General features: G+C 40.2%; 1 protein-coding gene across 4 annotated transcripts in view; it reads left to right on the forward strand.

Moving 5' to 3' along the window:
• Window positions 1–11,079: 11,079 nt before the first annotated feature.
• Window positions 11,080–25,623, forward strand: part of nipbla (NIPBL cohesin loading factor a) — a 63,506-nt gene continuing 48,962 nt past the window's right edge. For all 4 annotated transcript variants that reach the window (XM_036528098.1, XM_036528100.1, XM_036528099.1 and 1 more), the window contains exon 1: window positions 11,080–11,464. The gene's annotated coding sequence lies outside the window, so the exon portion shown is untranslated. The remainder of the gene's footprint in view (window positions 11,465–25,623) is intronic.

Consider the following 25,623-nt stretch of genomic DNA (forward strand, 5'->3'; position numbering starts at 1 on the left):
TCAGCATACCAAGACATTTTGGACAATGCTTATGCTTCCAACTTTGTGGCAACAGTTTGGGGAAGGCCCTTTTCTATTCCAAGATGACTGTGCCCCAGTGCACAAAGCAAGGACTATAAAGACATGGTTTGATGAGTTCGGTGTGGAAGAACTATATGGACAAAAGTATTCAGACGCCTGACCATTACATTGTAATGACATTGTATTGAAATACATATACTTTAATATGGAGTTGGTCCCCCTTTTGCAGCTATAACAGCTTCCACTCTTCTTGGAAGGCTTTCCATAAGATTTTGGAGTGTCTCTGTGGGAATTTGTGCCCATTCATTCTGTAGAGCATTTATGAGGTCAGGCACTGATGTTGGACGAGAAGACCTGGCTTGCAATCTCCGTTCCAGTTTATTCCAAAGGTGCTCAATGGGGTTGAGGTCGGGGCCAGTCAAGTTCTTCCACACCAAACTCATCAAACCATGTCTTTATAGTCCTTGCTTTGTGCACTTTTTTGCGGTAGGGGGTGCTGTCTGTATTTTGACACGGGGAGACGATTTTTGTGGCTTTGAAGTGTTAAAATAGTAATATTATCAGTATTTTAACAGATTAATCTGTTAAATTTATGTGTATTTATTTTTCTTTTGGAAGTTTATTTTTCCCTTTAGTTTTATGGAGGATGGTCCTCCCTTTCCTCAATGGACGAATGTGTATATATATATATACACACACACACACACACACACACATATACAAACTCAACTTCATTTGGGTCCTTCCTGGGACTTAACTTTGACTCTTGGGCTGCGCTTTACAGCTGAAGATAAAGAGGTAATGACAAGCAAAAATGTGATAAAAATGATAGAGCGTGTGTGGGCTCAGTCATACAAAGACAAGGACATCTATCTGTGGGAGTCCATTGAGGCCACCGGGGAGAATTTGTTACCATTTGTTACATTATCATACCATCACACTTACATTAAGCCAGGGAGGCTTTGTGTATGTGTCCGTATGTATTGGAGCGGTCCACTCTTGTTGGGTATATTGTGTTGCACTTGTGTGTTGGGCCGAGTGCATATCTGTGGTATCACCCTTGTGTGTTTTGCCCCGGCTCTTGTTAATGTGTTAATGATAATTTCCTTGTTTAGGTAACAATTTGTGTTGTTTTGCTGGATGCTGGATGCCTGATGTCTGGAGTCACTCTGGATAAGAGCATCTACTGCCAACAACGTAAACGTAATGTTAGATATGCTCATCTTGTACAACGCTCTGGATAAGAATGTCTGCTATGTAACAAAATGTAAATGTCAACATGCACCTTTACTGTATACAGAAACAAAAAGAAAAGTAACATTTATAGCATATAATCAGATCCATATCAGATCTGCGAGGTAGAGTGCTATGGGCTCGTGGCAGGTCACAATCCAACACCTAATCCACTCTAGCTAATCCGACCATCTGTGCAAACCAGGGAGACATAAGTACACCCTTTGAACAGAGTCCGATCCAGTCACAGGGCTATCTCTCGAGTCTACCATAACTCTGAGAATCATATTTTTAACTCTTGTGTATGAAAAAAGAATGCTGTCAAGGCTGAGCTTTGTCAAGATTGTTTTCAGCATGAAAAGTTATGTGGAGTAGTAATGTCCTGGGCCAATGCAGCTCCGAGCTGTACTCATAGCTTTTCAAAGATCAGTCTTTCCCTGGGTTTTACTAATGAGACAGCTCTACAAGAGGTGTAATCGACTATAATATTTTCTAGCAACGTGTGTGTTTAAAATACCTATCCAGATATATGTTCTAGAATATAAATACACAATGTCTGTTGAAACAGAAAGTAGAAGACTTTAACAACTGTCATTTGGTCTATTCTGAAGAACCAGAAAATAACCCATGTTAGAATGGATAATCACAGCATTTAGATCATAATTACAGTTTTTCATAAAAATCTACTTGCTTCAAATAAACATTGACTAAAATGAGATATATTTTGAAATATAATATGTCCTCACAGAATTTTGACAAAACATTGTAAAATGCATTTGTTCCATTAAAATAAATAAATATTATGGTTACTGTTCTATATGCAATATTTTGACCCACTTTGGAGATAATAATGTATAATCATGCTTTACATTCCTATTTTTGAAAAGTTTGCCAGAATGTATGCTATTCTGATAAAGCAGATCTGTATTTCTATACACAGTGGAAACTATTGTTTTTCCTCTTCCCCTGTTGACCTCTCCATTCCTCTGGAATCTGTCACTATTTCCCCTTCCCGCTCAGCTTAATACCTCTGGACACTCCCTGTCTACCAAATATAGAATTTCACCACTGCAAAGAAATTCCTGGAAGACTTCAGTTTAAGAAGGTTCGGTAGTATAAATATACAGAGCTCAAATTTATGTAGAATGGGTCTGCTGGGATTGCGCTGGTTTAGAGTCCAGTTCTTCAGGAATAGGTCTGTACTAGGCCCCATGTGAACCCCCATGAACCTTCTGGAGTACAAGGGGAAAGTCATAGGTGTAGGTCAAGGACAGTGAAACCCTGGAGTCAAGAAAGGTAGAAGCATCACTGAACTCTGTGTCCATTGTGTGCATGACGAATTGTGCTGCCCAGCATATCTTCATTCTTCTTGAAGCAACAGCACGTTCTGTGACGGGATGACTGTTGCTGCCCATAATGACCTTGGAGCTTTTGCTGTTGTCTGCCACAGGCCACAGGCAGGTCACCCGATCCTGCAGATTCTCCCTTACAACATCAGGAGGATCCGCCCTTTCTTTACCCAACAAGCAATCCAGCTCCTAGTTCAAGCACTAGTCATCTCCTGCCTTGACTACTGCAACGCCTTACTGGCTGGCTTACTGGCCTGTGCTATCATGTCGCTTCAGCTGGTTCAGAACGCTGCTGCATGCCTGGTATTCAACCTCCCACTCTCATGTCACTCCGCTTCTCACTGCACTTCACTGGCTTCCAGTAGCAGCCCGCATCCAGTTTAAGACACTGGTGCTGGCTTACCAGGCCACAAGACCCCGTCCTACCTTCAGTCTGTGATCACTCCATACACTCCAACCAGATCTCTCTGCTCAACCTCGTCTGGGCAGCTGACGGTCCCCTCACTTCGGGAACATGGCAGCCATTCCACTCGGCCACATCTTTTTTCTGCCCTCGTTCTGCGGTGACAGAATGACCTTCCTCACCCAATCAGAACTGCGGAATCACTCACCATCTTCCGCAGGAGCCTGAAAACCCACATTTTCAGAATCCACCTGTCCCCTATTGTGTAACCTTTCTGTTATGTTATGTTTTTATATTTTTATGGTATAAAAATGTAAAAAAAATCTTCTGTACTAACATTGTCTCTATGTTGCAGGTTTTGTTTGCAGATTTCTGTTTTATTGTTGCAGGATATACAGGAGCATGGTACTGTAAATAATTAATTTGCATTCGTACTGCAATCTTTTTGCTTATGAGGTAGTTAGCTAAACCTGATTGATGCACTAATTTTAAGCTGCTTTGGTTTAAAAGCATCTGCGAAATACCAAATTGTAAATTGTCTGGTGCCTCAGTACCTGTGATTTCGATCTATTACATTTTCCTACACTCCCCTGAGATTGTCTCTTCCTGAATCTTAACTTTTCTCTTTGTTAGTGAGGGAACGAACTGCTAACTGACATAAGAGCTGCCTCAGGCTCATCAAAAACTGTCAGCTAGCCCAACCAAGCATTTTCACTCACAGCTGTAATTTCTGATTGGTAACACAACAGAATGGAAGTTTGGCTTTTCTGATGAGCCAGCTGCCCCCTCCCAAAGGTTTCTGACTGTATAGCTATGCTTCAGAAATAGCTACTCAATTTCTGTACACAACTGCATTTCAAGCCAGAGCTGTTTATATCTTCTGTTTACACGCACACACGTACACACCTAGGTGCTCTTCTCATTTCCTACCTTTGTTATTTGGATTGGATTTTTCTTTTCTAAAAAAGGCAAGTGATGTGGTATTATTTTTGGATTTTTTTTTCTGAGCAAAAAGGCTATGGCAGCCTTTGAGAGAGCCCAGCATACCTAGCAGACACTGGTGAAAGGTAAGTATTCACAAGTAAGTACATTAAACAAACAAATAAACAAACGAAACAGTTATGCCTCCATGAAAGACTCTGTGCATGTTAAACCACAAAGCAATACAATACATATTCATTTGATGGTACATTGAAGTTTAACCCTTCTGATGCTTTCAGAGAAAAATAAACAATAAACAAAACGACGGATCGCAACCCGATTTCTTACAAAATTGCTCCCTCTAGTGGTTAAAAATGTAGTGCTATTATCGAATCCCATGGAAAGTTCTGAGATCTGACAGATCTGCCTATATTTAGATGACATCTGACTGATCTTTAGACATGCCAAAAACACACTGGATGCAACGGAGCACACAAAACAGTATGTAACGTCTACACACATCAGATGCGGACTGAGAGAGACCTCTATCAGAGATTAGACACAGCCTGTTTCTTTCAATGGCAACTGTCAGCTGTTCACTGTTGAAATCTGAACGGGAAACTAATAATAAGATAATGATGAAATTTCACTGAATGCGACTACTACTGTTATAATAATAAGAGGATGACAAAGAAGAAGACAACAATGTCAAAAACAACACGGAAATTATCTGTAGATGCTTGATACTGTATGTAACATCCTGAAAATATATGTCGAAGTTTCCAAGTGTTTTGCCATTTCTCTAAACTTGGATTCACTATAGGCCTATGTCCTTATTTAAGAGCATATCTTAATTTTTAACAGCTAACACCTTTAACACCTTTAACAGCTAATTGTTTACCCCTGTACGTACAATACTAATTCTGCAACAGAATTATGGACAGACATAGCTATTAAAGTAAGCATGGTGAGTTGAGCTAGACCTCTTCTCCACACCACAGATTAACATGCGTGAACGACGTAACTGTCCGCTTACTTCACTCGCTGCTATTCACGTCATCATAGCCAATGTGTTTTCAGTAGGGATAAGCAATAGTAACAGATATCAGTTTACTGGTCATCCACCTTTTTACAATGACTCCATTATACTATCCCTTTTGGTCTGCGTCTCAATAAAACAAGTGCATAACGTTTTCAACCGTGCTTTAGTCGCCAGTCTACATTTTTTTTCTTGGGACTTGTAAAAGAGCAATGGTTTTATAACTGCAAGTTTAAAACTTCTACCACAAGATGGCGCATTTTTCTACAAAAAAAAGCGTACTGACAGTCCCCGGTTCGGTAACTGCACAGTGCACTCTGCACTATCAAGAAAACTGACCTGAACAGGTTTCAAAATGTCTAATAAATGGTCATTGTCTGTACTACTGTATCCCTCTTAGACAGAAAAGTGTAGTCTATGAGCAGTAATTCAATTCAATTCATTTTTATTTGTATAGCGCTTTTTACAACACAAGTTGTCACAAAGCAGCTTTACATTGTTCCCAGACCTGAGACCCCCTGAGAGCAAGCCTAAGGCAACAGTGACAAGGAAAAACTCCCTATCAGGAAGAAACCTTGAGCAGAACCAGGCTCAGAGGGGGGGGGGGGGGGGGGGGGGGGGGGGGGGGGGGGGGCATCTGTTTCTGGCCGGCACTGGGCAGATAGAGTTAGAGACAAATTATGCAATGTACTTTAAGACATTTACGATTGACAGACAATAGTAGTTAACAGTAGAGTGATTATAAGAATGTCTCCTAGGATGTCCGGTTCTTGGAACGCAGTTGCCTTTGATGGGAAGGGCAGTGAGGTAGCAGGGCTGGAAAACAGGATGAGACGCTTGGGCTACAGCTCCGGACAGGAGCCCGGAGCAGGGATAGGAAGCAAACAGAAAACAGTGGTTAGTGGATGATAAGAATGGCAGGGATGTAGAACAGAGAGGCAGGAGAGGAGGGGCAGAGAAAAAGGTGTGCAACAAGGAAAGACCCCGGCAGGCTAACATTATGGCAGCATACCTAGGGGACGGGAGGCAAGGGACCGGCATAGTCATGAGGGCGACCCTAAGACAGTCAACACCAGATCACGGCACAGGGTCCATGAAAACAATCACCACTCAGTCCACTGGAGGCCATGTCCCTCAGCTGAAGGATTTACTATATAGATATGTTTTGAGCCTAGACTTAAAGGTGGAGAGAGAGTCTGTTCCCCGAATCTCAGAGGGTAAGCTGTTCCACAGGAGAGGGGCTTGATAGGAAAAGGCTCTACCGCCTACAGTAGTTTTTCCCACTCTTGGAATGGTGAGAAGCCCGGCATTTTGGGAGCGAAGGGCTCTCTGCGGAAGATATGGATGAAGAAGGTCCTTAACATAGGGGGGGGGGCAAGCCCATTTACAGCCTTAAATGTAAGTAAGAGTATTTTAAAAACGATCCGGTATTTAATAGGTAACCAATGGAGAGAAGCCAGAACTGGGGTGATGTGCTCAAAGCGTTTAGTTTTAGTTAAGATTCGAGCAGCTGCATTTTGCACCAGCTGAAGGGGTTTTAATGAGACATTTGCACATCCTGACAAGAGGGCATTACAGTAGTCTAATCTGGATGTTACAAAGGCGTGGATTAGTTTTTCAGCGTCATTAATTGATACGATTTTCCTGATTTTAGCAATATTTCTCAGATGGAAGAAGGCAGTCCTAGAGGTGTTAGTTATGTGAGTTTCAAAGGAGAGCTTGGGATCAATAACAACACCAAGGTCTTTGATGGCTGCACTCGGGGCAAGGGAGACACCATCAAGGTCCAGTGTAAAATGAGTGAGTTTGCTCCTGATTGAATTTTGGCCTATGACCAATATCTCGGTTTTGTCCGGGTTAAGGAGGAGAAAGTTTTGGGCCATCCAATTCTTTACATCTGTTAGGCAGGCCTCCATGTTTGAAATATTCAGAGGGACATCGGGTTTGACTGACATGTATAACTGAGTGTCATCCGCGTAACAGTGGAAATTAATGTCATGTTTACGGATGATATCGCCAAGAGGCAACATGTATAATGAGAAGAGCAGAGGTCCAAGCACATGTAATGGGTCATCTTGACACTTCACACAGGAAATACTTAAGTTTCAAGAGACTGCACATTGTTCACTGTAACTTTCATTGGTAAAGCGTCCTCTGAAAGATACGCACACACAGGTTAGCAATAGGCTACGCAGATAGTTACTACTATCTCATCCAGGGTGGGAGACTGTGCCACTGTCAGAGAGCCACAGTAAAATGTTTTTGAATATTTCCCAATAAATTAATTATTTATTAGTTTGGGAGCTGTCAGCTGTAATTAAGTGTTACTATCCATCCATTTATTAATTTTTGTGTGAAGTGTGCTTTCTTTTACACTTGACGTGACGGGAAGCGATGGAGTGGCTATTTTATAAAACAAGCATTCCAGCTCTACTAACTGTTTTATGCTAAAAAGCCTGAGCACTCTTAGGTGAAGAAAACTGTCCTGTTCATCTACACTATAAGAGCATGTCACACATTTCAAGGGACCCAGTGATAGTATTTTTCACTACAGCATGAATCCAGTTCATCATGGATGTGGGTTTCCTTCACATTCAGTTTAGAGGGCAATGTAATATAAACTGGTTGAATGCTGCATTTACTGATGATTCAGTCTTCTAGCTTAATCGTAGGAAGAGAGTACACTACAGAAGGGTAGAGCTGCTTGCAGTACTTCTTACTGGGTGAATGAATTTACCGCAGTGAAATAAGTGCACTTTTATGTATTGGTAATAACAGGTGAGAACATTGATCCATCTATCTATCTGTCTGTCTATCTATGATCTATGTCTTCACAAAGCCTTATTTTAAAAATGTGCACATTGTTAACAACTTTAATTTTAGTGGGCATGTAAACATTCTTGCTGTGGTCATGACAAGCTTGTGTGCTAGTGTTTGTTAAACTGATTACATCTCTAGGGTGTTACTGTGCAACACTGTCCTGCTTTGATTGATGGTTCACAATATTTTTACAAACATATTACCGGTTAAATCAGGCATTTTGAAACTAAAAGACATAAATGCTGTAATAGACTACACTGAAAATGACGGTATGATATTAAAAGAGTCCATTTAACATTGAAACCAATGGTTCTATGCAAATAGTTTTGAAAAAAAACACAACTTTTGGCCATGTTGGTGGAGTAATATTTAACGTTCTCACATTAAATTTAATGAACTGTTTAATTTAATGTAAGAAATTTACTTATGTCTTTAATGTTGCTCAGCTAATTGACAAAATGTAATAAGAGTATCAGGATGCATTATGAGAAGTCGTGGATGATATACACACATATACATACTTACATACACACATACGTACACATAATTTATTTTAGGATCCTTGCATCGAGACAAGAATAGATACAAGATACAAGTATTTCAAGTTTTGAAAGAATCACTTATTCTCATAATGCAGATATTTTCTAATTTGTGTAGGAAGCACACACACAAATATTGGTATACTGAGCTATGGCTTTCTCCGTGTTCTTCTACAGTCAGTATTGGGACCTTAGTCATTATTAGCATTCAGATAACAAAACAGCTTGGTGTTACTACTAGGAGAAAAATGACTTCTTATTTAATCTTAGGATGCAATTATTTACAATTCTAGCTATTCTTTTAAAAGATTTATTCCCTCTTACACAAGTGAGTATTGGGGGTAAAAGAAATACTCTGCATTACATTCTAGTCCACACCAAAATAAAGCTTTGTGTAATGACTATAAGAATGTTATCAGTGTGAGAGTTAAATTTAACATGAGCAGTATTATTTAAATTCCCTGACCAGCTCATCATATTCATCTGAAATGAAAAGAAAAAACTTAGTCCCAGCTTTGAACCAGTCCAAGATCATTGTGTTTCTGCAAGGGCTCTCAAAACGGCACCATATTTATGAAATATTTATAGAAATATCTGATGATTATCCATATTATCCAATGCAAAATTTTTACATGTGCTTTTTGAATAGTATATCTGCTGTTTCTTAAAACCGTAACATTCATTCATTTGTACTTTGTTGGTTGATTACATTAGTATAAAGTGAGTTATGACCTTCAGATGTGTTTGCATCTGTGGCTGCCTCTTAATACAAGCATTGATTTTGCTGAAGTTATTATTTGGTGGGTTTTTGTGCAACCTAGAGGCCCATTTCCCACAATGCAAGTATGTGCATAAACTTGACATGACTTCTTGGGGGATCTATTTCTTGTTTGTTTTGTTTCATCTCCACCTTAATATGTTATAATCAAATCAAAAATGTTATAATAATGAGATTATATATTATAATCTCCTGCCTCTCTGTTCTACATCCCTGCCATTCTTATCATCCACTAACTACTGTTTTCTGTTTGCTTCCTATCCCTGCTCCGGGCTCCTGTCCTCCGTTTTCCAGTCCTGCTACCTCGCTGCCCTGCCCATCAAAGCCAACTGTGTTCCAAGAACCGGACATCCTAGGAAACATTCTTATAATCACTCTGCTGTTAACTACTATTGTCTGTCAATCGTAAATGTCTTAAAGTACATTGCATAACTTGTCTCTAACTCTATCTGCCCAGTGCTGGCCAGAAGCAGATGGGCCCCCCTCTGAGCCCGGTTCTGCTCAAGGTTTCTTCCTGATAGGGAGTTTTTCCCTTGCCACTGTTGCCTTAGGCTTGCTCTCAGGGGGTCTCAGGCCTGGGAACAATGTAAAGCTGCTTTGTGACAACTTGTGTTGTAAAAAGCGCTATACAAATAAAAATGAATTGAATTGAATTGAATTATTGCAAGCAGGTCAATTCACCACTTTGTGCGTAGTGTGACAGTGCTGTGTTTTGTTCAGAACCATATAGAATATCTTGGTTTCTGCTCAGAGCACTCATCTGAGTAATTGTCTGATCATATGGTTTGTCTGATCATTCCTGATGCTATGAAAAAATGGTTTGTGCAGTAGAGGGCTGCTGGAACCTGTTAGTGTCCCACAATGTTGAAGAAATCCAAGAATTTTTAGGCCTCTGTGAAAAAGAGAAGGGCACTTTTTATGTTGGTTTTTGTGTTGTCATGAGCATGATGTCATCTGTTTTTGTTGTTTGGACATTTTAGTTCATAAAATCTTGTGCAGACGTTTGCAAACAGAGATGCAAAACATTTATTAGATGCTTGAACCAGGTATTATAAGGAATATATCCGATGATGACAATCAGGATCATAGCAAGAAAAACACATAATAATGTCAGGCAATATTACAACTGTGCTAGACCTTGTTGGAGCCCTGTGCAGAGGAATAGGGTTGAATCCCTATTTCTGTAAAGTCCTCCTTAAAAATACATTTTGGGTGCTAGGTAACAGAAATTCCAAATAATCTGACATGAATGAATGGAACATGAAAATGACATATTTCTGTCAGCTACATTCCTCAGTCACAACATATCAAGACACTTACATTTACATCATCTGTAGCAATAAGGCAATGCTGCTTGTAGCATGGGTTGTCAGGTAGTCATATCTGACTACGTCACCTGTGATTATCAATATACTGCGCTCTTGGTAAGTTGTCTACTTTAGTTTAGCTGGCAATAATGTTTAGAGTCATTTCATATTGCCCCAAACTAGAAATGAAATAAAATTGATGATATAACTTTATAATTGATGATACAAAAACAAATGCATGCGCACACTTAAAACCCAGCACAGTACAACTTTAAGAGCAATTACTGTATGCTGAACTGGTTCACACGAACGTCCCTCGGAAAAAGCGCGCACACTGCGCTCGCGACCGAGCTCTCGAGCTCCCTCGGTCGGTACAATTTGGGAACGTGTTTTCACAACCTAACCAAAACAGGAAAATTAGCGCCGAGAAGTTTTGGTTGCGATTTTTTGGCTTTTTAGTTCATTCCCCCGTCGATCTGGTCTCGTAGCGGTCCTCTTATCGGTTAGCAGCGTGAAAACTCGTCTGAGCTAAAGTGTACGTTGATGTTTTTTTGAAATGACCAGCGTACGACGCGAGCTCTCTACGCGTCGGAAGTGAGCGAGTCGCTGCTCGTCGGTTTGGCGCCGGTGGAGGGAGTCATTCCCGCAGCTGCACTTCCGGTCGGCATTTTGTTCTGCGAGAGAAGGGAGAGAGAGTCTGACTGGACCCTTTTGATCCCCCGCGTCAGTCGTCACAATTTTTCCCAAAATCGGGCGAAATATACAAACGTTTTCCCGCTGGCGTCGGCGTAAAAACTGGGCGAAAAGACCGGTCGGTCGAACGTTCCTCCGGTCTCTCCGGTTCGAGCCTACATGTTTGCAGTGAGACGGAAGAAGAGCGAACCTCCCCGACCCGGATTATTGTTGTTAGCTAGCTAGCCTGCTAGCTAGCCCAAGCTACCTACATTTATTTCTACGGAGGAGCTGTGAGAAAAGAGAGGGGGAGCCAGAGATACAGAACCCGGACCGTTTACAAGCTTTTTTATTTTCCTTTTTTCAAACAAAATACCCCGAGGTAAACGGCTAATTGTATTTAAATACATTGTTTATTTGTTAATAGTGCGTGTTAGCGGACTCGGTATGTATTTGCGCAGTGTTAGTGTTGAACTTGTGAGGAATCCGTTGGTGAAGCGGCTGTTTTTTTCCCTCTTTGGCTTGTGTGTTAGCTACGCTTTGCCCGATGAGAGGCGTGGGCCGCGGGCAGGTCTTGCATGTAGAGACCGAGGATTCAGTAGTTTTACAGGCCGAATCGGGCCTTTGGGAAACAATAAAAACAACCGTTCGAACGATCGAGTAGCTGAAGAAAAATAGCCGTTTGGTACTGTGATGTTGCATGACTGAATTATATGAGATGCATTTGGAAGGGACGATTATTAATATTGAGGATAATGTATTTTTACTGTAGACAGGGAAATGACTTTCATAAGGGATTCGAATATGTGAAAGTAACCATCTAGTTTACAAAGAGGGGTTGCTACCTTCATAGCTAGTTGATCTCAATTAAGCATACGAAATGTAGTGTAACATTTTATATGTTCTTGTTATTGATTGCGTTAAACTAACCAACCAGCGAATATCTAGCGAGCTGACGCTTAAGCTAACTTAGTAGCTTGCTCCGTACGTGTTTGTTGATATGTAAGGAACCATGTTGCTAGCAAGCTAGTGCTCATAATTTTAAAAAGAGGCGGAAGATTAGCCATAGCATTCGTGGGCTGGTCATCTTTGCGTTTGTTAGCTAGGCGTTGATGTGTTTGTTGTAGCCTAACGTGTTTGTTGGCTAGGTACTATTACAGGAGTCTGCCTGGAAAATTCAGTTGAATTATTTAACCCAGGTAGCTAGGGGTCGATAATCATGGTTTCAGCATATAGGTAGCTAGCCAACATAGCCTCTGCAGCTGTATGTCGCGCAAAAGGGAAGTATTTAGAAGTCAGAAACTTTTTATTCAAAGTTGATCAAAGCAGTGAGAGTGTTCGTTTTGTTAATGCCAGCGGTTGTGAAGATTAGCCAGCCAAATCAAATCTGATTCAGATAGCTAGCCAATCCAACGCTGTCTCCAGGGCATTTAGTTAGCTTGCTTGTTAGTCAAAATGAGAACCAACAGAGCGTGAATTTTAAGGTTGTAATCAGACTGCTTTAAATTAGAAGATCCAGTGTGGCTAGTTTTCTTTACGCTTAGTCGGCTAGCTACCTATTATACAAAACTATGTTGCTCACCTTTTATTGTATTAAGAGGTGGCGATGGATACTTAAGAAGTGAGAAGATGGTAATATTTCCCTGTAAGTACCCCACTAACTGAGTATGTCAACGGAACTTTCTCCTGAAGTCGCAAAAAATGAAAAACGATCATAAACAGACATAGCAATTGGAGGCTAGATCAGCATGTCGTTGGTGATGTCGGTGTCCCTTTTCCAACGCAGATTATGTGAATACGTGATGAGAGTTGGAGATCATATAATTAGCGGCAGCGTTAGCTAGCTGGTAACGTTGACTATAATCTCAATATACATGTGTGGTTTACGCCGTGGTTAGTTGCATAGTTGTCGTTGCAGAAAGTGGATATTGTTTCATTCCACTGAGTCGTTAGCTAGCTAGCAAGTATGATATTTGTTACACATGTAACGTTAGAAGGCGAGCCAACGTTATAACTTATGTAAATTAATGTACTGATCTCTCATTCATTACCATCGATGTTTGCTGCGACATATATAAATGTTCAGGATGGGTGCATAAGTTAAGCTAATTAGCTAGCTTGACTAAAAATGTATCTAGCAAACATTTTGATAAAGTAGCTTGCAAATTAAGCGTCTCAATTGTGGATAAGTTAAGTGATTAAGTAGCTAATGCGATCTTTTAATACAAACGCTAAGAAGAACTATCATTATGAATTTAGAAAGATGTTTTGCTACCTGGCGAGTTACGGTGATTGTGTGCAGAAGGGGATCGTGAAATGCAAGGAGGTTGAATTTAGCCTAGCTAAGTAGCTGCCCAGCTAACACACTAGCTTGCTAGCTATTGATAGCTACAGATTTTGTAAAGATGAATGTTTACGAGTAGACTAGGTAGCTCGTAGATGGTCGCTTGCTTTTGTGTAACATTAGTCCGGTTTACGTTTGCTGATCTGTAACATTAACCAGGTAAAGTTAACACTTTTTTAATTACGCTTCTTAGAAGTTAAAACCATGTTAGTAAATAGGTTGTTATTCGTTTAATAGCTAATTGTATAGTCTTGCACCCAAAAATCGGAAATCGGTTTGTGAAGGATTGTTTATGGTATCGGGGACTTGAGGAAAAGAGACCGTGCTGGTAGCTAGCGTAAGGGGTCTCATCGATGGGCCAAGTGAGCCATGATTAGCGAAAAAGGGAGTCGAGCGGGTTTGAATTTTAAACAGTCGGTGGATCCCGCTGCGCCCCCGAGCAGGCCTCCCCTCCCCGTATAATCTCAGATTCCTGTCTTTGTGCTGCCCTGCCCGCTCCTATCTGACCAAGCCTAACGGCGATCCGGACGGCTCCGGGCCCAAACGGGAGCTCAAGATTTAACATGAGCCCCGCTTTTCCATCGATCAGAGCAGGTTAGCCTGTTGTTTACATTCCGCTCGTTGCATAAACACATTGATGCGCATTTTGTAGATTTCAAGACGTGCTAAGTTTAGACTAGCTATCTGGCCGGCTAGCGACGTTGATCTGGTTTTGTATGTGTACGTGAGTGGGTTTTTCCTGGTTGTTAGCCCCTCAGACAGAATTGTTTTCAGACGGGCTAAACAACGCCCCAGTGCGCTAACGTACGAGAAGGAAAAACGGTGTTGCGTTTGAAGCTAGAAAGTAAAATTCCTGCAAATATACCAGTGTACTTAAACAGCGAATGGTTTTCTTGAACTGTTGTGCTAGCGCGGGTGAACACGTAGTTTAGTTTAGTTAGTATAATCGCACGAAATCGGATCAGAGACATTCGTAAGTTTGACAACTCATAGTTAGCCACCTAGCAGAAGCCGTGGCGTTTCATACATTACAGGCTTGAGGCCTGCACTGGGCCAATTGTTTTTTTTTTCAGCAGCTCGCTAGCAAAGTTGGCTAACGCTAGCTACGAGTGCAATATACGATATATCATTGAGGAGACAATACTGAGGCAATGATATGTGCTTGTAACTGGAAATATGATTTCAGATCAACAGACTTGCCTCAGCGCCATGCACAAATGTTTGCAGAGCGCAGTTCGTGTGGGTGTGCATAATATGGTATTACGTGCTAGTCAGCTAACTAGCCCAGCACCGAAACTGGAAGATGCGCTTCATGGCAATTTTAAAAATCCCGCAACGCGGAAATGCACACTTCTTTGGCATCTGTCGTATATGCAGTTAGATTATCATCTTCCGATGTTCCAATAAATTGAAATTTTACTCGGTTAAAAGCGAAAAACCAAACTTCCTCTGTTCTGCAACACGCAGGAACGGCAGAAACTCACACCGATACGTAGGTGCTGTCGGCCTGTGGCACTCTACACGCCGACCCCCACGGCGATATTTTAATCCATCAAGTGAAAAATTGCCCCTCAAATTGCTGACAGATTGAAACTGCCTTGCCACAGAGCCTCGCGACAGTATTTACATCACGTTTTACTGCGTGTACAGTTTGTTCAAAGTGCTGTGCATAATCATAATGCTTAATTGAGAGTTGTAACACCTGTCCAATACTTATCTTTTTAATGTCCAGAAATATAGCTATAATATAGCCTTTTTTCTAATGGATAGTAATTGGATTTTACAAGATGGGGGCTTACGCTTTTCAGATAGAAAAAGTACTGAGGTTAATACTGCCAGTGTTTGCTTAATTGCAACTACTACTAATTAAGTACAGTCACGAAAGCCCTTCACTGACATTGGAAACAAATCAGGAGACCCCATACTAACCAGCTAGTATTTCATGAGGCTATCACTGACATGTTTCATAATAATAATAAAACTGACAAAATTTTCATTTTGACTTTTTTAGTTTAGTTTGTAATATTCATTATAATGTACACAATCCTGAGTAAATTCAGCCCTTGCATACAGAAATTGCTGTATATTTTTATTATTTAATTGCCTGGTAGGGAGTTGGGAGCTGGAGAACGGAAAAAAAGTGGTGCTGCATGCTGTCCCCTTTGTCATTTGCTAACCATAATTGTCTAGTTGATCCGTCTCTAGATTCTCATCTTAGAAGACGAAGTGCAATGGCCTTCATTTGTGTGAGCCTCACTGGTAAAGTCAAATTTTACTCCAGTGAAGATTGGATGAAATTAAAGAAGTTTTTTCCCATAATTCAGCAAACAACTATGGCAAATTCTGAGTACAGTGTGCACCCTTGAAACCAGGGGACTGTATTTTGACATACCACAGTTGTAAGTAGCTTGTAGTACAGGAATGAATCTCTTTTTTGGCAGTGAAACATTTGAAACCTACAACAGCTGTAGCTGATGTGCTGACAATTTCTTAAAATTTTCTAAACAGAGTCATTCACTTTAATGCAGCGACACCCTCACATACTACACAGAGGCACATTGGCATATATCCACTGTGGTATGGCTTTGAAAATTCTGTGTAGTTTGCATAGGAAAGTTTTTTTTTTTTTTTTTTTCCTATTTTTTCTTTGAACACACTTGTAAAATCTTCATTAGCAGGGAACCCCTCAAGCACTTAAAAACTGCCAATATCAAGGCTTATTCTTTTTTCCTTCAGTGTGGGAAGATTAACAAAGTTAAACTTAAGTTTTGCTTCTCTGAAACAATTAATGGTGAAAAAGAGCCTTTTCTAACTCCAAGTCTATGCCAGTGTAAACATACTCAGCCATGTTTTAAGACAGATAAAACTCCAGACCATGTTAAACTGGAGCACATGCAAGTTTGGCAAATACTATGTTCTAATGTACTTTTACTAAAATGGCTACCACAGTACTTGAATGTGAATCGAAGGCAGCTTTTACCATTAACCAAACATTAAGAATGTTGGATTCTTGTGCTACCTATTGGCATCTTTCTGAAGTTTCCTTTTTTTGGTTATTGGGAGAGGCTACCCTCCCCTCAACACTTACGACTTATTTTGTCCAAACAGTGGCACAGTTTCCACTTCGGATAAGATTATTAGCCAGTGTAGGGGAGTCAAAACCGGAAATATTTGCAAGTATTTAGAATATGCATCTAGTGATTGCAGTAATATCCCTATTTAATGAATCATGCCCTGCACAGCATAAATGGTGGGGAAGAAAGTTGGATTGAAACTTGTCACTCACTGTTCATCTGGCAACCCCTCAGATGTCATTTAGGCGCTCTAGACTTTTTACCTGGAAGCCCCAGGTCATAACTGAAACAGTGTGTTACATATGATGGTAGTGTTTAAATCGGGCACAGAGCCATGGTTCTTGCCCTTTAAACTTTTTTAACCTTTTCTGGGGCACTGCTTGAATTTTTTTGCAATGGTGATTATTTCTATGTTGAACAGGCCCAGAAGTTTGAGATGGATGGACTGTGAGACTGGCACACTTTAAATGGGGTGATTCACGAGAAGCATAATAGCCGTGTGATTGGTTAGCTTGTCAAGATGTTCCATTTTCCATAGTGTCACCATAGAACCTCCCAAGCAGTAACAAAATTTGCAGAACTGTTGCAGAACACTGCAATTATTTCAATGTGTCTTATATTCATAGATCAAATTTCATTCAAAATTAGTACTTCTATTTGAACTTCATCAGATTACTTGTCATTAAACAGTAAATCAAAGAAAGCCATGGATGTATGAACAAGTTAGCAAATTTTGTGAATTAGCTCTCTGAGATTCTTATATTTTAACTAACATTTATCTTCCACATTAAACAATACTTTTGATTCACGTAAGTATTTCATAGTGACATGCCTTTTTCATGTAATCTTTATATCATATCAGTCATTCCATTATTAATGAAACCGATTTGATTCAAAATTATTGATAATTCAACATATTTCTTAATGTGGTTGTTTGTTTAGTAAACCAGCAAATATCTTTACAAGTTTCAAATCTAAAATTTGTAAACCTTTCTCTAATTAACTAATTGCAAGAAGCACTTGAGGCAAAATGTTACACAGTGAATCAAGATAGATTTTATCTTGATCCTATGAGGCACACAGTGTAAACAACATTATATATTAGTTAAAGGAGTATAATTAGCCACCTAGTTATAGGCTGAAAAATAGTTTACTACTACTACTAGTTAGTTAGGTCATGAGGCAGACATCATCTGAGTATTACATCTCATGCACTACTCTTAAGAAATATAAGCTCATCTCCCTTTACATCTACAATGTGACAGACACTAAGGTTAATTAACCATCTCTAAGATGTAAACTAGCAAGTTGTTGAAAAGGGCTGAATCTTTCTGGGATTGAAGAATTTAAATGGTCAATTGCATTGCTGTTATATGCAGCTCGCGATCGGACAACGAGAAAGTGTACAGAAATTGGCAACAGAAGATTACACAACTGGAAAATGACAGAGGGTTCCTGCTACAGGGTCTTGCCAGCCTACAGTAAAACAAAACAAAAAAAACTCAACTGAAAGCGGTGTGTATTTATGCATCTTTAATTTTACAAGGCTGCTTTGACTGACGTTATATGCTCTGATAATTTTATTAATGCACGCAAGAAAGCTCCTGCCAGAGAGGCTAAAGATCCTGCAGCTAACATGCGAAGAGGAAATCTGCCTGCATTGGTGGGCTGGTGGATATTTGTTTCAGACCCTGCTTCACTCAACTCCATGAGTCCATTTGGGGAAAAATCATTAAGAAGCTAGTATTTGCTAAACTCTTTGATTTCATAACTCTTTCAAGTTTAGCATTTACATTCAATAACATAAAAATGGGAGTAATTGTACATGAAGTGGTTATTGTTCAAATGCCGCCTTTTTCTGAGATGTAATAGCTCAGATGGCCATGACAAAAAGTCAGCTGAACGCAACTACTATTTACTTCTACCTGCTTGGCCCAGTGTTGCTGAAATTATAGATGTGTCTAGCTAACTGAATAGGGGCATTACTTTCTCTGTTGCTGAGTATGAATCATCCCCTCAAATGGAATTGGCCTATGACTCAAAAAGCTAGAACAGAAGAAGGAACCTCAGCTTTCAGAACCTCCAGCTTTGCGAATGGAAACTGAGTAACAAAATGGGATTGGCTGTGTGGGGGGTAGAAACTGTTCTTAGCTCTGTGTCCCTATTGAGGGGGAGGGGGGTTTGACAGAGCTGTGCTTGTCTTATTAACAGGACAGGTTGGAGAACAGCCCCCACTGAGATGTTTCTTCTGTTCTTCTCACAGATGTGCTCAGCCTTCCTTTTCAATATATCAGCCACTGCGGTAGCCTGTAGGTTTCCAAAATGTTGTTAGTATGGTGTGTAGACTGGAATGGACATTTAGTAAGAAGAAAGGATGGTCCAGAGGAGTATAACTGGTCTTTAGGATTTTATTTTTGTGTTTGATTCTTAAAGGGGTGGATTCTTAAATGTCTTCCCATTGCTTTATTCTGTCATAATTGTAAAAGTTAGTTTGTTTTGAATACTTCTGCAGTAGTATGTGCTGGTCTCTCTTCATTCTAGGCTATTAGCTCTAGAAATCTGTCATTGCTTCTCTGCTATGTGTTGTTGTCAAGTCAAAGGCTTAAATGTGGTAAACCTAAAAAGACATTTCCATCCATTTCCAGGTTCAGTGGGTTCAGGAGATTCCTTGACAACTACAAATGACATTTCTTGTCGTCATTGCATAATTTGCATAAAGTGCACTGTTGCCCCAGTGCTGGCAACTGATGAGGGCCCAGATGGTTTTCCGTGCACTTATAAGCCTCCTACTGATCTTTGCCGTATTAATCCTCTTTGCGTTTGGAGGACTTCGATCTACATGCAGTTACATAAGTTTTAACAACGGCGCACTATGTGGCAATTTGCTAAACAATTTACAGCCAGTAATGTTTGTAACACTCAATGAAACCATTGAATAAGTAACATTTTGTGTGTGTCATTTGGACTCAGAAATAGTATTAACTGTTCAAGATTTTCGTTCTATTTAATGTCTTCATTGAATGAAACTGACGACCATCTGTAAAAATGTTCACTTGTGAATAATAGTGAAGGGTAGTTTATTAGCACTCGTGAGAATAACCAGTTTTGTTTTACACAGCACAGGACAAATGATCATCGTTGGCATTTGTGTGAGGCGCAGTCAGAGTTCTGTCTAGATACCATTTATGTAGATACTGTATGACGAAGCATACAGGTGTTTGGTGTATGCGTGCTGCTATGTCGTTGACCTTGTTGGCCACATCACCGCCTCCACTGCCTTGAAAGGGTTCACATCTTGTCTTCAGTTTTCAACATGCACAATAATTTAAGACTATGTTCAAGACCTAAATATTAATTTTGCTGTAGTTTTTTTCATAATCAAGTTTTTAGAAGCTTTATTTAGAAAAGAAAAATGGTCCAGTACATTCTAGAAAATATTTAACTGGAATTCTTTAAAAGGTTAATGGCTTAATTCATAAGCCAGTTCTACAAGTGCTTCCAAATTTTTGAATGTCACATGAGATGCTGTCTTGCATGGTCCCCACTGGTGATACATAGCTTTATGCATGCTACACAGTTGCTCGGTGCAGTTGGATTTCCTCAGCATTGCTTGATAGTTTCTGCTCTCTGTAGAAATGAGTACTCATTGAACAATTCACAGGGTGCCCTGTTTGCTTGTAAACAGTTCTGGTGTGGACACAGTATTGTGGCAGGAGTTTTTTTTGCACAATTTTGATTTGAACACTGTTTTGTATATTATCTTGGTATAATGGCCTCATAGTGACCAGCTGATTTGTTCTAATTGTAATGCAAGATAGTGGCATCTTAAAGTTCTGCCCCTCGTGTATATCGCTTTAAGAAAAAGTTGAGCTTGCTCATATCTGTACTAATATAGAGTAGAAAGGTTGACATTCTGTGTACATTTTGTGCCTAGACTTCATGCCATGTTGTAAATATCTTTTGCTTTTTGACAGAAGCAAAATAAATAAGGCTGTGATTGAGAACTTCAGAAATGATTTGCTGTATTTGCCTAAAAATAGCCTGTGTGTTAATTGATCTGTCTTAAAACTTTTAAAGAATAATTAACTGTTCTTAACATGTAGCATAGGTCATGTGATAAAGTTAGCTATAAACATATTCATTTTGCTATTGAACGTCATGTCTGACCTATACTTAGTGATAACACCTTGACTACACTTTCTCTCTTCAGTGTAAACGAAAGCAGATCCATGTACCTAAATTGACCCTTTCTTGTGGTGCATAGGGTGAGGGTGGTTCTGTAAACCTATACAATTACTGCACCTGGTGAGTTTGGGATGCATTTAATGAACCGGTTAACAGCCATGTGGTGTGTTTGAATTGCAATACAAAAATATCGGGTACTGATGAGATACATTTGACTTATCTCTAACAGTTAAATTCATTTTTCAGTAAAGTGATTTTTCCTCATGTTATGAGAAAAATTGCATGTTCTTTTCATTTATAGCATGCCCAGTACCATTTTGGAATGGATAAATTCTGTTTATAAAAGAAAATTCAGTTTCTAGAAATCAGAGTAGTATGGGCTTGCAAAATGTTTTTAAATGTGTTATACTAAGCCAGTAACATTATATTTATACATCAGTGGCAGAATGTTGGCTAGACCTTTTCACCTTGTTCACTTAGTGTGCGGTGGCTAGCTATTGGGAACACACATTTAGAGAAAAGAAGCTTTTGAGCATGAGGGAGAGAGAAGCAATTACAGGCTGCAGGAGGCAGAAACTGCCCGTTCAGGCACACGTGAGCAGCAGCATGGCAACCAGTGGTGGAGGTTTTCTATTTCTCATTGTACAGCACAGGTGTCAGTCTCAGATCTAGGTGCATTCTTGAATGTACCACCAGAGTTTGCCCTTAACTTCTCAGCGCAATCATTTACACACTTTGGTAAAATTACAGGAAAATATTGCATTTCTGTCCTATTTTCAAGAACCCAGCTGAAGCGCATTTTAGGAGGCTGCATGTGTTGGTGCAAATTAGTGAGTCAGATTGTTCATATTTTTCAATTCTGGGATTATTTACATCTTGATCACTTTCACACTGCACTGCTTGCCAGCGGGGATAGCGAGATGACTTGAACCTGTTCTCCCTGTTCAAATTTGAATTCCAAGTGTATTCTGGGGATTGCATAATTCTTTGGTTACCATAGATAGAGTTAGTCAGGAAACAACCAAAGAATTTAAGATGAGCTTTATTTAAAATTGCTTAATAATTCAAGACTGTCCATTCAAAGTTTTTGCTCCCAGTGGTAGAGATGTGGAAACAATACATAAATATGTAAAATTGCACCTGACTTCTGTTTTACATCACCTTATTTCTAATAATTGCAGGTGCACAGTAAACTGACATTTGAGGTGGAGCTGGTAGGATGTGCATACAGCGCAAGGAAGGTGAAAAAGTGACTCAGCAGATTTTTGTAAGGAAACGTACCAGTTAACCATAATAATAAATAATAATAATATATACACGTAATATGTGCATATTATAGAATATGTACACATTAACAATACTAGTTGACATTAAAGGTTTGATATGAGGGATTTAAAAAGCAGGTTGCACTGAAATCTGTGTAAGTGCCATGACTTTTCATCAGGGCAAATGTGTCACGTGATGTGTCATGTGCTTTGTGTTACGCAGTGTAGTTTGAAGTCATGCATTATGACCGAAAAGAAATGGTAAAATGATTTCACAGTTCGCTTTTCTGATTTTTTTTCCCAGAAAACGAGAATGAATTAAGCCCTAGTCTGGAAATCCCTGGGATCCCGGGCACTGGTCTTAATCCCTATTATAAATTATGCGAGTAATTTACTAATTGGATCAATGTATTTGAAAGCAGCCTACTTCAGATTCTCAAAACATTTGATACTGTCCTGTCAGAAGTGGACACAGGACTTCGAAGCTGATTTGTCATTCAAAAGCCAATTTTCACTGTTCCTTACCGCAGTTGCAGCACTGAATATTCATATGGATTTATGGTTGGGTAAATGTGCAAGATTTCTGATCGCAAACCTTGTAATTACAAGTTATGGAGAGTAGTTAATGTTGAGCAATACTGCTTTGATCAATGTTAATTGGTTGTTTTAAAGCTTCAAAAAATAAATCTTGCAAAATGTTCTTATATTCTGTATGAACTGGGCACTATTGTATGTGTGTATGTACTCACAGTTTATACTGCTCAGCAATTTCAATTAATTATGAACATGGTGTTTTTTCTGTGCATGAACATTTATTATTTAAAAGGGTGCCCTTTGGCCTCAACAGGGATTCGCTCCCTGGCCTCACTGTAGGCGTCTACCAGCCAACCTCCATGCCTTTCATTCTAGAATTTTTCTCTGCTGCCTGTCCTTATGTGTTGTGTTGTACAGTTGTGTTAGGTCTAATGGTGTACTGGAGTGCAGCGTAGTGTAATGGAGTGCACTGCACTGCCGTGCATCTGTTCCTTTGTGTTTCTGGGCAGGGCTGTCTGTCTTCCAGCTGTCACTCTGGTGGGTGCAGTGCTTCTTCAGGGGCAGCGGGGCGGAGCTTGCTTCTGCGTCAGGGCTGGGGGCGCGGGGTGGGTGGGCACACATGCGGGGGCTGTGTCACACTGGCTGGTGGCTGCGTGTGGGGAGGCGCCTGTCTGGCCACTCGCTTGCTCGTGTGTATGGACGGCATGGCAAGTATCTGTCAGGGTTCAGTCGGGTGCAATTGTGCATGTGTGCGCATACCTGTGTGTGCGTGCATGCACGATGGTTTGTGTGTGTGCGCGTGCACTTGGAAAGGCCAGGAGGCATGAATGTGTGTGCTCGTGTGCTCTGAAAGGCCAGGAGGGATGAATGTGTGTGCGTATCTCAGCAGCGGCAGCTGGGTGGTCAGCTTTCATTGTTCAGGTCCTGCCTGTCACTCAGCATGAGTGGAGATGTTACGAGCCGCAAACATCAGGTCCTCCAACCTTTCACTCCTCTGTTTTGTGGGGAATTTTAAGTCTGCATCAGTGGTTGGTTTTTGTTTTTGGCCACAGGGCTATCTCAAAGGGCAAGTTTTAGCTGGCAAATGTGAATTTTGAAGTTTGAGGAAATTATTGGGATAATTGAAGTGATAGCAGAGGTAAATGCAATGAATTCACCAGGAGCTGAGTTTGACACCTCTGCAGCCCAATACAAAAATAAAAGGCAGTCTGCTGCCGGTCACATGCGAAGAACAACGTGTAAACAGGCAGTTTCTTCTGCAGACCGCAATTACTGCTCCCTCCCTCATGCTCAAAAGCATCTTTGCTCTGGACATGTGTAATCAGTGGCTAGCTGCTGTAAACCATGTGAATCAAGTGAATAAGCAAAACACTATTGTTTCTTACCTTTGAAACATTTAGAATTCCCAAGGTCTGTAGCCTTAGTCAACTCAGTCGCACTCTGAAAATTAAGGCTTTGTGCTCTTTTGGAGATTATGTCCAAATAGGCTTTTTTGCCTGCTCTGATTGCTAACATGCCTGCTTTGATCTTCAGCGTTGTGCATTCCAAATCAGTGCATGTACAGTTTGCCCATGAGTGTATTTTCCTCAGTCTCCCTGAAGAGCACTTTCAAAGCTCCCTTGCATGTTATTTCCTATTTGTGGTGTAGGGAATGACAATGTGGGACCACTTTCATTAAAATCTTAGAAAAACAAAGTGCATGTTTCGGGCGCTCAAACCACACATCCAGACCGCAGCCTGCTTGATTCAGGGCTAGTTGCCTTGCCAAAAATGGCCACTGCCTTAGATACCAACTTAAACCCTTCACGTTTCATCCTCCTGCCCGTGTGTATGTACGTATCATATTCGTGCCTTAACTCCGCTTTCCTTACTCCGGTGAGCTCAACAGTGCCCCCACAATTCCCATTCAGTTTCTTTATGCTTTCTGTGGTTGTGTGCGTAACTGCAAGTCAGAGCTTTATCACCCTAAATTGTGATTGGCTTGAAAATTATACAAGAGGAGGAGAAAATGAGACGAGATGTTTTATTGACAAGTAATGTCAAAGCAATGTATACAGTGAGATTCCCTCTGTGTACAATACAGTAGGGTTCAACTGTGAAGAAATGGGTATGCAAATAGTTTTTAAATTACTAATGGTAATAGTTTCAAGACATGAAACATGATAGATTGGGGTGCTCTTGTACATTATCAATATAAATAGTCTTGCGGTCAAGAATTATGATTCTGGTTTTCTTAAATTGTATGTTCACAAAAGAAGTACTTATTTATTCAGCACAACAGCTTATTTATGTTTTTATTAACACAAACACAGATGGCCTCAATCCTGAACACTGCAATGTAAAAACAAGGATTTAGTTACGACTGAAAAAAAAGAGAAGAGATTGGCAAGACAGCCCCACCTCCCTACCCCCATCCTGCTCCACAGCCCACCACCTCAACTCTAAAAACAACACCAAGAAGGTGAAGCACAAGTGTTTTAATGTTGTCTGAGCTGGATCTCCACTTGAACAAATGAGGCAAAATAGCTCTTTGATAAAATATCTTGATTCAGAGTTGAATTCAGCTGTATGCAGCTGTTTACCTCACTGGGGCTGAGGAATGTAAATCAAGGCTGCGGTAGGTTTTCTAATCAGAAGTTCTCTTTCGGACTAGGTAACCACTGTTTTCCATGCACAGAACCCTTCAGGACTTCGGGGGGCAATGTGCAATAATCTTCAGTGTATTATCTAGTCCTTAGACTAAATCCTACAATTAAGTAAAGGAAGGATGTATGTAGCTGGAAAATAATTACAAACAGAGAAAGATATATGGAAAAGTGAGAAACTTCATATTTGTCATGCTGTTATGTAATCATGTAACCTGTTTCAATCTAGGCAAGTAGTTAATATTGTTTAGTTATGTCAAAAAAGGAAAAAAAAACACATGAGCTTGCAAGTCTCCTTCTCCACATACATTTTAATCTGCTTAGGAAAAAATGTGCAGAAACTTCTGCATTAAGTAGGAAAGTTTTGAGGTTTGAGTAATTGCTGCTGTATACAGACCAGCCAGAATGTACCCAGATTCCCCATGTACAGGACACCACAAGACAACTGCTACTCTTGATCATGTTTTTAGCCTTCCATACTTTTATATTTAGCC

The sequence above is a fragment of the Megalops cyprinoides genome, chromosome 4 (genome assembly GCF_013368585.1).
Source record: "Megalops cyprinoides isolate fMegCyp1 chromosome 4, fMegCyp1.pri, whole genome shotgun sequence".
In the NCBI taxonomy this organism is placed as follows: Eukaryota; Metazoa; Chordata; class Actinopteri; order Elopiformes; family Megalopidae; genus Megalops; species Megalops cyprinoides.